General features: G+C 39.1%; 1 pseudogene; it reads left to right on the top strand.

The window, feature by feature from the left end:
* The first annotated feature begins 6,450 nt into the window (after positions 1 to 6,450).
* On the top strand, positions 6,451 to 8,021 carry LOC138361709 (serine/Arginine-related protein 53-like; annotated as a pseudogene).
* The last annotated feature ends 2,936 nt before the right edge of the window (positions 8,022 to 10,957 follow it).

Here is a 10,957-nt window from a genome sequence, read left to right as displayed (position 1 = left end):
TATCAGGATTCCTCCCTTGCTCCTAACTAATTCAATGGCTGTCCTAAATCTCTGTATTAGTTCCTCACTCCTAACTCGCCCAACTTCATTACCCCCTGCACTAATACAAATAATGGGTTTGTTCCCAATTCCCGTCATAATATCATTCATGTTTTCAACAATATCTCCAATTCCAGCTCCTGGATAGCAAACCCTTAATCTGTTCCCCCAATCTCTGGCACAAAACGTTCTGTCTAAATACCTAACCTGGGAATCTCCCACAACCAAAATTCGCTTCCGTACCGCCCTAACTTTCTGAGCAGCCTGAGGGGCCTGCGCTCCGCCGTTCCTCGCTGATTTCCTCGCTGCAGGAGCACTACAGCACTCGTCCTCCAACACGGCAAATGAATTTGCCGTCCTTAGGGCGTCTGTAGGCGGCCTTGTCAAGGTCTTCTTAAGACCCCTGTCTTTCACTACTCTCCACGATGAGGTCTCGTCAACACTGGTCTCCTCCTTCGTTTCCTCTCGAAGTCTCAGCTGTCGTACCTCCTCCCGCAGGGAATCCATCTCTGCTCTCAGAGCTCCAACCAAACTCACCAAATCATTTACTAATCCTTCCATTATTGCAATAATAATGTTACTCCAGAGCTCCAGCTAACACAACCTCTCACTGTGACAGCACCTGACTGATTCAAATAGTTTGACGCAAGAGATCTATCTCCTTTCTTAAAAATTGGTACAACATTAGCTACCTTCCATGACTCTGGCACTCTGCCTGACTCTATTGATTTAATAAATACGGTAGACAGTGGCTCGGAAAGCTCCTCTTTGCATTCTTTAAGCACCCTGGCAAACAATTCATCCGGCTCTGGGGCTTTGTTTGGTTTTAGTTTTTCTAATTGTTTAATTACATCCTCCCTGGTAACTGCTAAACTAGTCAACCTGTCCTCATCCCCACCCACATAGACTTGTTTAGCTGAAGGCATATTGTTAAGTTCTTCTTTAGTAAATACAGATATAAAATATTTGTTAAAAATACTACTCATCTCCTTGTCATTATCCGTTATTTGACCTGTCTCAGATTTAATGGACCTATCCTTTCCCTAGTCTTAGTTCGATATAACTGAACAAAAACCTTTAGGATTTGACTTTGCTTGCTCTGCTATGCGAACTTCATAGTTTCTTTTTGCTTTCCTAATCTCTTTTTTAACATTTCTATCCAGTTGTATGAATTAAAAACTGAGAGAGGTCAAATAACAGATAGTGATGAAGAGATGAGTAGTATTTTTAATAAATATTTTGTATCTGTATTTACTGAAGAGGAACTTAACAATATGCCTTCAGCTGAACAAGTCTATGTGGGGTGGGGATGAGGACAGGTTGACAAGTTTAGCAGTTACCAGGGAGGATGTTCTTAAACAAATAGAAAAACTCAAACCAAACAAATCCCCAGGGCCGGATGAAGTGATTGCCAGGGTGCTTAAAGAATGCAAAGAGGAGCTTTGTGACCCAATGTCAACCATATTTAATAAATCAATAGAGTCAGGCAGAGTGCCAGAGTTTTGGAAAGTTGCTAATGTGATACCAGTTTTTAAGAAAGGAGATAGATCACTTGCGTCTAACTATCGACCAATTAGCCTAACGTCTATTGTGGGAAAGTTACTCGAATCTATAATAGCAAATAAAATTCGTCTTCATCTTGAAAAACATAAATTAATAATTGAGTCGTAACATGGTTTATATATGGCCGTTCATGTTTAACAAATTTCTTATCATTTTATTCTAGCATTGTTGAGGCAGTTGATAGTGGTAAGGATTGCGATGTTGTGTACCTTGACTTTAGCAAAGCTTTTGATACAGTGCCACATGAATAAAAGGGAAATGATTCCAAGAAAGGGAGTGGGAAATGAATGGATGTCGAGGGCACTTGGTGTCAATTGCCGGCTGGAAAAGATATTGCAAATCAAATGCAATATCTTTCATAGACAACTGGGAACACTTCTATGGAAGAAATGAAATGTATGCTCGTGATGGGGTGCATCTATCGAGAGCTGGGGTTGTTGCTGTTGCGAACTCGTTGGAAGAAGTGGTTAGAGGTGTTTGTTTGGGTTTAAACTGTTAGTAGATAGCGGTATGGGAATTTATTTGGAGGAAGGAGGTAAAAAAGTATGTGTTTGTGGAGAAAGGAATTGGCAAAATGATCAGGGAAAGAGAAAGGCCTCAAAATAACAATTCACTTAGGGTATATTACACTAACAGTAGAAGTCTAAGAAATAAAATTAACGAATTAAATGCTCTTGTCTGCACAGAAAAAATAGATATTATTGCACTTACCGAAACGTGGTTGAATGTAGAAAATAGAGAACTATTAGCTGAATATCAAATAAATGGATTTAAACTATTTCACACGGATAGATATATTAGACGAGGAGGGGGAGTAGCCATATATGTTAGGGACAATTTGAAATGTAGTCTCAAAGAGGGAATCAAAACTGAGCCACACACATAAACTATTTGCATAGAATTATACGAAAAAGCAAATAATATTATAATAGAAGTTATATATAGGCCACCAAATTTAGACAGAATGGAAGCAGAGCATCTATGGGATGAAATATCTAGAGCATCTAGATATAACAGTACTTATGTCATGGGTGACTTTAATTTTAGTGAAATAAACTGGGTGAGCAAAACAGGGAATAGTGAAGCAGAAGATGTTCTAGAATTAATTGACGATTGCTTTCTTACGGAACACATTAAGGAACCAACGGGAAAATAATATTTTAGATTTAGTGTTAACTAACAGGGAAGCACAAATTAATGACATCGAAATAGGGAGTGAGCTAGGGAACAGTGATCACAAAGTAATCAGATTTAGCATAGAATGGAATAGACCTGTAGGAGAAAATTCTGTTAAAGTGCCAGATTTTCGAAAAGCTGATTTTAATAGCCTAAGAAATTTTTTGGGTCAAATAGACTGGAAAGTCTTGGGTATGGGGTGTGGGCCGGTCTTAGAGCGAGACATGAACCCAGCGATAGGTGACGTAAAAGGGGATTTCGATGTGGATTTAATATATAACTTATTTAAGAATATTCTAAACAAAGCACAGGAACGTAGTATACCATACAAATTGAATAGATGGAATACAAATGACCCAAAGTGGATAACAAATAATTTAAAGAACCTTATAGGTAAAAAGAGAGCTTGGTACAAAAGGATTAAGAATGGGGAAGTCAGTTTAGAACAGGAATTCATACAACTGGTTAGAAATGTTAAAAAAGAGATTAGGAAAGCAAAAAGAAACTATGAAGTTCGCATAGCAGAGCAAGCAAAGTCAAATCCTAAAGGGTTTTTTCAGTTATATCGAACTAAGACTAGGGAAAGGATAGGTCCATTAAAATCTGAGACAGGTCAAATAACGGATAATGACAAGGAGATGAGTAGTATTTTTACCAAATATTTTATATCTGTATTTACTAAAGAAGAACTTAACAATATGCCTTCAGCGGAACAAGTCTATGTGGTGGGGATGAGGAAAGGTTGACTAGTTTAGCAGTTACCAGGGAGGATGTAATTAAACAATTAGAAAAACTAACACCAAACAAATCCCCAGGGCCGGATGAAGTGTTTGCCAGGGTGCTTAAAGAATGCAAAGAGGGGCTTTCCGAGCCACTGTCTACCATATTTAATAAATCAATAGAGACAGGCAGAGTGCCAGAGTCATGGAAGGTAGCTAATGTGGTACCAATTTTTAAGAAAGGAGATAGATCACTTGCGTTAAATTATCGGCCAATTAGCCTAACGTCTATTGAGGGAAAGTTACTTGAATCAATAATTGCAAATACAATTCGTCTCCATCTTGAAAAACATAAATTAATAAATGAGCCGCAACATGGTTTTACAAATGGCCGTCCATGTTTAACAAATTTGCTAACTTTTTATTCCAGCATAGTTGAGGCAGTTGATAGTGGTTAGAATTGTGATGTTGTTAATCTTGACTTTAGCAAAGCTTTTGATACAGTGCCACATGAAAGACTAATTAAAAAAATAGAAGCTCGTGGTATTGGGGGTGCTATATTAAGTTGGATTAGGGCATGGCTATTCCAAAGGAAACAGAGAGTTAGTATAAATGGGGTTAAGTCAGAGTGGGATAATGTTGTTAGTGGAGTACCTCAGGGCTCTGTCCTGGGACCTCTATTGTTTATAATATATATAAATGATTTAGATTCACGTTTGAGTAGCAACATTTGCAAATTTGCCGATGATACGAAAATCGGTAGGGAAATTATTTCGGAGGAGGACTCATTATCACTTCAAGTTGATCTAGATAGGGTTTTGAAATGGTCAAAGGATTGGCAAATGCAGTTTAACGCTGATAAATGTAAAGTTCTGAGGCTAGGTAATGATGATAGAGTTACAAGATACGAGCTAGATGGTGTTGTTATTGCGAAGTCGGATTGCGAAAGGGATCTGGGAGTTACGATTAGTAGGAATTTAAAACAAAAGGATCAATGCATGAATGTTCGTAATAAGGCGAATAGGACACTGGGATTTATTAATCGAAGCGTTAGTATCAAGACACCTGGTGTGGTTCTTAAGTATATCTTGCTCTGGTTAGGCCCCATTTAGATTATGCAGTTCAGTTTTGGTCGCCGTATTATAGAATGGATATAAATTCACTTGAACGTGTCCAACATAGGATGACTAAGTTAGTTCCCCAAATTAGAAATCTTTCATATGAAGAAAGATTAACAAAGCTTAAGTTGCATTGACTGGAAAGGCGAAGAGTTAGGGGTGACATGATAGAGGTTTACAAGTGGATGAATAGACATAACAAGGGGGATATTAATAGGGTATTAAAAATATCAACACAAGACAGAACACGAAACAATGGGTATAAATTGGATAAGTTTAGATTTAATAAAGACTTGGGTAAATACTGGTTCAGTAACAGGGTTGTTGATTTGTGGAACCAACTGCCACGTAACGCGGTGGAGGTGGGGTCCCTCGATTGTTTCAAGCGCGGGTTGGACAAGTATATGAGTGGGATTGGGTGGTTATAGATAGGAGCTGCCTCGTATGGGCCAATAGGCCTTCTGCAGTTACCTTTGTTCTTATGTTCTTTGGTTTGTTCGTTTGTTCGCAAACCTTACCACTATCAACTGCCTCAACTATGCAGGAATAAAATGATAGCAAATTTGTTAAACATGAACGGCCATTTGTAAATCCATGTTGTGACTCGTTTATTAATTTATGTTTTTCAAGATGAAGACGAATGGTATTTGCGATTATCGATTTAATAATGATAAGAGTTACAGGGTACAAGCTAGATGGTGTTGAGATTACGAAATCGAATTGTGAAAGGGATCTGTGAGTATGATTAGTAAGAATTTAAAACCAAAGGATCAATGCAAGAATGTTCGTAATAATGCAAATAGAACACTGGGATTTATTTATCGACGAGTTGTGATTCACTTGAACGTATCCAGCGAAGGATGGCAAAGTTCATTCCACAAATTAGAAATCTTTCATAGAGAGAGATTAACATAGCTTAACGTTCATTCACTGGAAACGCGAAGAGTTAGGGGTGACATGATAGAGGTTTACAAGTGGATGAATGGACATAACAAAGGGGATATTAATAGAGTATTAAAAGTATCAACAAAGGACAGAATACGAAACAATGGGTATATACTGAATAAGTTTAGATTTCGGAAAGACCTGGGTAAATACTGGTTCGGTAATAAGATTGTTGATTTGTGGAACCATTTGCCACATGGCGTGGTGGAGGTGGGAGTCCCTTGATTTTTTTAAGCGTGGGTTGGACATGTATATAAGTGGTATTGGGTGGTTATAAATAGAAGCTGCCTAGTATGGGCCAATAGGCCTTCTTAAGTTACCTTTATTCATATGTTGTTATGCTTGACCAATGTCATGGATAGAAAATATACCTTTAATACTTATATTCGAAAACATCGATGTTGCACCCGACAACGCTTAAGTAGCCTTTATGATATTACAAAAATATATATGTATAATTTTTAGGCTTATCTTAACGCGTCTCAAAAAATCAAAGCACTTCCCGAATAACAGTTTAGAGGTGTGGTGTTACAAACTGCACCAACTATCAAGAGGAAGAAGAATTAGTAGTGAGGTGCTGTTATGGTTTATTTATGCCCATGCCACCTCTTGGATGGCCATACCTTCAATCATCACTGTTGAGCCACTTCCTTAGAGACATTCCTAGACTAAACATCTTCATCTTATTAGCAACACCGGACTGTCTTATTGGTTAACGCATCCACTCGCACTGCTATTGGATGAAGAAAAACTGTTCATTAATTCGAATAACAAAGGTTTCAGCGGCGCGTGTCGTGTACTGCGGGAACTGTATGAAGGAGCCATACAGTACGTAAATTAAGAAGAAATCCCCTACAACTGCACGTATAATTGTAGATAATATTGCAAACATGGGCCGTTACTCGATAGATTCAAGCAGTGAGGGGACCAGCAAAAGGAATCGGAGAAATAGGTCTCGGAGTAGCAGCAGTACTAGTTCCAGAAGTCGTCATCGTCACCATAAAAAGTCACGGACACACAGAAGACGTTCCTCTAGTCGGTCATTAAGCCGTTCGCCCAGCCCTCTGTCAGACAGGCGTTCTCGTTGTCCATCGCTCAGCCCTCTGTCAGACAGGCGTTCTCGTTGTCCATCGCCCAGCCCTCTGTCAGACAGGCGTTCTCGTTGTCCATCGCCCAGCCCTCTGTCAAACAGGCGTTCTCGTTGTCCATCGCCCAGCCCTCTGTCAGACAGGTGTTCTCGTTGTCCATCGCCCAGCCCTCTGTCAGACAGGTGTTCTCGTTGTCCATCGCCCAGCCCTCTGTCAGGCGGGCGTTCTCGTTGTCCATCCCAGTCCCCTGCCACGCAGGCGTTTTCGTTGTCTATCGCCCAGTCCTCTGCCATGCAGGCGTTCTCGTTGTCTATGCCCAGTCCTCTGCCATGCAGGCGTTCTTGCTGTTCATCACCCAGTCCTCTGTCACGCAGCCGTTCTCGCTGTCCATCACCCAGTCCTCTGGCACGCAGGCGTTCTCGCTGTTCATCAGCCAGTCCTCTGTCAAGCAGGCGTTCTCGTTGTCCATCGCCCAGTCCTCTGTCATGCAGGCGTTCTTGCTGTTCATCACCTAGTCCTCTGTCACGCAGCCGTTCTCGCTGTCCATCACCCAGTCCTCTGGCACGCAGGCGTTCTCGCTGTTCATCACCCAGTCCTCTGTCAAGCAGGCGTTCTCGTTGTCCATCGCCCAGTCCTCTGCCATGCAGGCGTTCTTGCTGTTCATCACCTAGTCCTCTGTCACGCAGCCGTTCTCGCTGTCCATCACCCAGTCCTCTGGCACGCAGGCGTTCTCGCTGTTCATCACCCAGTCCTCTGTCAAGCAGGTGTTCTCGTTGTCCATCGCCCACTCGGAGGTCCCACTCATCAAGTCGAGATCGAGAGCGCCACAGGCGTCATCGCAGTCCTACTTATTCCCGCTCAAGATCTAGGGACAGATTTAGCCGGAAGCATCAGAGATCCAAGCACAGAGAGCGCAGTTCCAGCTCTGATTCAGATCATAGTGAAAAGTACTCAAAATCATGGTCAGCGAGACGCAGCAGTAGAGCATAAAGGATCAAATGACAAAGAAAGGAATAAGGAAAAAGAAAAAGTTCTCAGAAAGTCGTCTACAAAGAGACAAGAAATGCCAGTCTCTGAGCATAGAGAGTAGGAGCATATTCACGAGCTGTAGAAGAAATTGGAGATGATGATTTGGTTCAGCAAGCCTTAAAATCCAGCCGTAGTGGGAAAGCTCCCAAGAAACAAGCTGATAGTAAAGATGGAGATGAATCCAACTTTGGGACACTGCTAAGTTGGCTGCAAAGGAATTGCTAGGAAATTTATGCCTTCTAGTGAGGATAGTCTTTCAAGTCCTCACCTGTATCCTCGAGGAAGAGTATCTATGCAGGATTTTCTCACTTCGCCAAAAAGCTTTGGTTGGAGAACCAACATAAATTGACATGGGAGGATGAAGTCTTGTTCTTCAGAGTGCACATATAATTTGTAAAACATTAAGTACTTGTGGAAGCAGTGCAGTTTTCTTGTGTTAAAATGCGACTTGTCCTGTAAATATGAGTTTTACATAGCAAAGAATTTTGTAGGAATGTAGAATGTTTTTTCATTCTACATTCATTTAGAATGTTTTATAAAACTATGTTTAGGTCTATAAATCAGGGATTTAATAAATCAAAGATGTGTTATATTGAAAATGTTCCTTATTGACATGTTCTCATTGCTGTGAAATAAAGGTTAGTAAAATATATCAGTTTGTTTTTAATCCTAAGTATTGATGAGTATATAAGAACATGAATCCATGGGAAAGTTATTGATTTTGTGTCCAACCCCCCCCCCCCCGCCCTTAGTCAATGTGGCCTGGTAGTTATAAGATGATTACGAATACAAAGGCTATCAATGATCTATGACAATTGACATGTACATTTCCTCCTAAAATTATTAAACCTTATTCTACAATACATTACACACAGAAATCACAATTGCGTGATGCATCAAATGAACAAATCCACAAGGTCGATGATTCGAACCTGCGTCCGGGAGCATCCCAGACGCTGCCTCAATCGACTGAAGTACGACATGGTCAAGAGTTGAAACCGAAGTTCTACTGAACTTACTGGATCCTGCAGCTACTCCTCTACATACTGTACTGGATGTATAATCTTTTGGCAACATAAAGCACAGTATTTCTTTTATGCATAAACTGTTTACAAAAAAAATGGTTTATGAGCAACATGGAGATCGGCAATTTGACAACTGTCAGTTTGAAGTATTTTAGCACTAAAGTGAAAAATAGTATTCGTGGCTTTAATGAAAATATTGTATCTTTGCTGTTCAGAGCAGCAATTTCAGTCTAAAAATCTTTTAAGGAATAGAAATGAAAGTTTAATGTTACCCCCACACAATACAGTATTGTATAAAACAAAATATATAAGCAAACAGTAAATTCGCAATAATCATTAAAAAAGTCTGCATTTTTTGTTTAAAGAATTCATTTTTATAAAATACTCTACTAGAACTGTCATGAATAGGTTGGTACATGCCTAATAATAAAAATCTTTGGCACATATATGCCTATTCCTCTGTAGCTTAGACCCATGACAAAAAATGTTTAGACCTTTGATTCTTGCCACTCTAAATTAGAATTCTTTTCCAATTGATTACCTTTAATTACATATGAGTCAACAGTTTGAAAAGTAAATATCTCACCGATTTATTTCACTCAAATTGAGCGAAACGACTCGTGTTCCAGGTGACAATATTGGAGACGGCAATTTACAACATTAAGCATGCTTCCAGTTTTACCTTTACTCGTAATGAGCATAAATATTTCTCATACTTCAGATTCAAAATCTTGTTTGAAATGCTTCATACGAAGCAGTCAATTTATACAGCTCTTTGGAAACAAGAGCTATCTAAAAAACTATCTAAAAGGTTTATTCCAAATGATTTCAATTCAGAGCAAAATGTTCTCTACCATACAGCCTTTTAGATTAAATAATAAAAAAATATATAGAAACTCATAAACGCAGTACATCTCCGATGTTACTTGCAAGTGCTTTATTCACCTTCAACATCATAATGACAGTTGAGAGCCATGACCAAAAAGCCGAAGCTCAACCCCCGACAAGTACAACTCTGGGAGCGCACACTGAGAAGAGATCTGGTTGCAACACTTGAATAACTGGGACATAATAGTCGACTTCCACGGTCTTCAGGATACGAATCGACTTTGCGAGATGTAGGATTTTACTGGAAGGGAAAAAATATCAAACTTTCCATTCCGTAACTTTGTAGCTTAACGAAGATTAACTGTTTTTCCAATTTGGTCCCAAGTGTTTAAAAGCATTTTATACACAACTAATACACAAGAGGCTAAGTTCATTTTAGTTATGTCTTCACAACAAAAATAATTAAGCCTATGCTAGGCTACAAAAAAATTAGTTTACAAATTCGTGATAAATGAAACTTTAAATTCAAAAAAATCATAATTTTAAAAAAAATAGGTGCAGAACTAAGAACTCGGCTCAAAAATCATGCTCAGTCAAATTTCCGACATTTAAGATATTAATGAAAACTGCAGGGGGGGGGGTAGGTCATGATATGACCCATTGCTGTTTTCAGTAATTGGCATATTTTCGGTAAAAAAAGTGTAAGTTTGAAAGTAAAAACAGGTGCAGAGAGATAGAATTCGGCTCCAAAATCCCGCTTACGAGTCAAATTTCCGACGTTTTAGATATTTTGAAAACTGCAGGGGGGTTTGGGAAAAAATATGACCCATCACCGTTTTCAGTAATTGGAATATTTTCGGTATAAAAAGTCATAATTTGAAAATGTAAATCAGTGTAGAGAGTCAGAATTCGGCACAAAAATCACGCTCAGGAGTCAATTTTCCGACACTTCAGATATTTTGAAAACTGCGGGAAGGAATGTGCAAAGTATGACCAATCGCCGTTTTCTGTAATTGACATATTTTCGATATAAAAATTCGTAATTTGAAACTGAAATTTGGTGCAGAGTCAGAATTCGGCTGAAAAATTACCCTTTAAATTCAAATTTCTGACATTTCACATAATTTGAAAAGTGCAAGGGGGTTTGGGCATAATATGACCCATCGCAGTTTTCAGAAATTTGCATATTTTCAGTATAAAACGTCGTAATTTGAAAATGAAATATGTGCAGAGAGTCAGAATTCGGCTCAAAAATCACGATTAGGAGTCAAATTTTGACATTTCAGATATTTTGAATACTGCAGGAGGGTTTGGGCAGAATATGACCCATCGTTGTTTTCAGTAATTGACATATTTTCGGTATAAAAAGTAGTAATTTGAAACTGTAATTTGAGGCAGAGTCAGAATTCGGTTCAAGAATCACGCTC

This window comes from Procambarus clarkii, unplaced genomic scaffold (assembly GCF_040958095.1).
Source record: "Procambarus clarkii isolate CNS0578487 unplaced genomic scaffold, FALCON_Pclarkii_2.0 HiC_scaffold_644, whole genome shotgun sequence".
In the NCBI taxonomy this organism is placed as follows: Eukaryota; Metazoa; Arthropoda; class Malacostraca; order Decapoda; family Cambaridae; genus Procambarus; species Procambarus clarkii.
The sequence above is the reverse complement of the archived record's forward strand: the minus strand, read 5'-3'. Positions and strand labels throughout refer to the sequence as shown.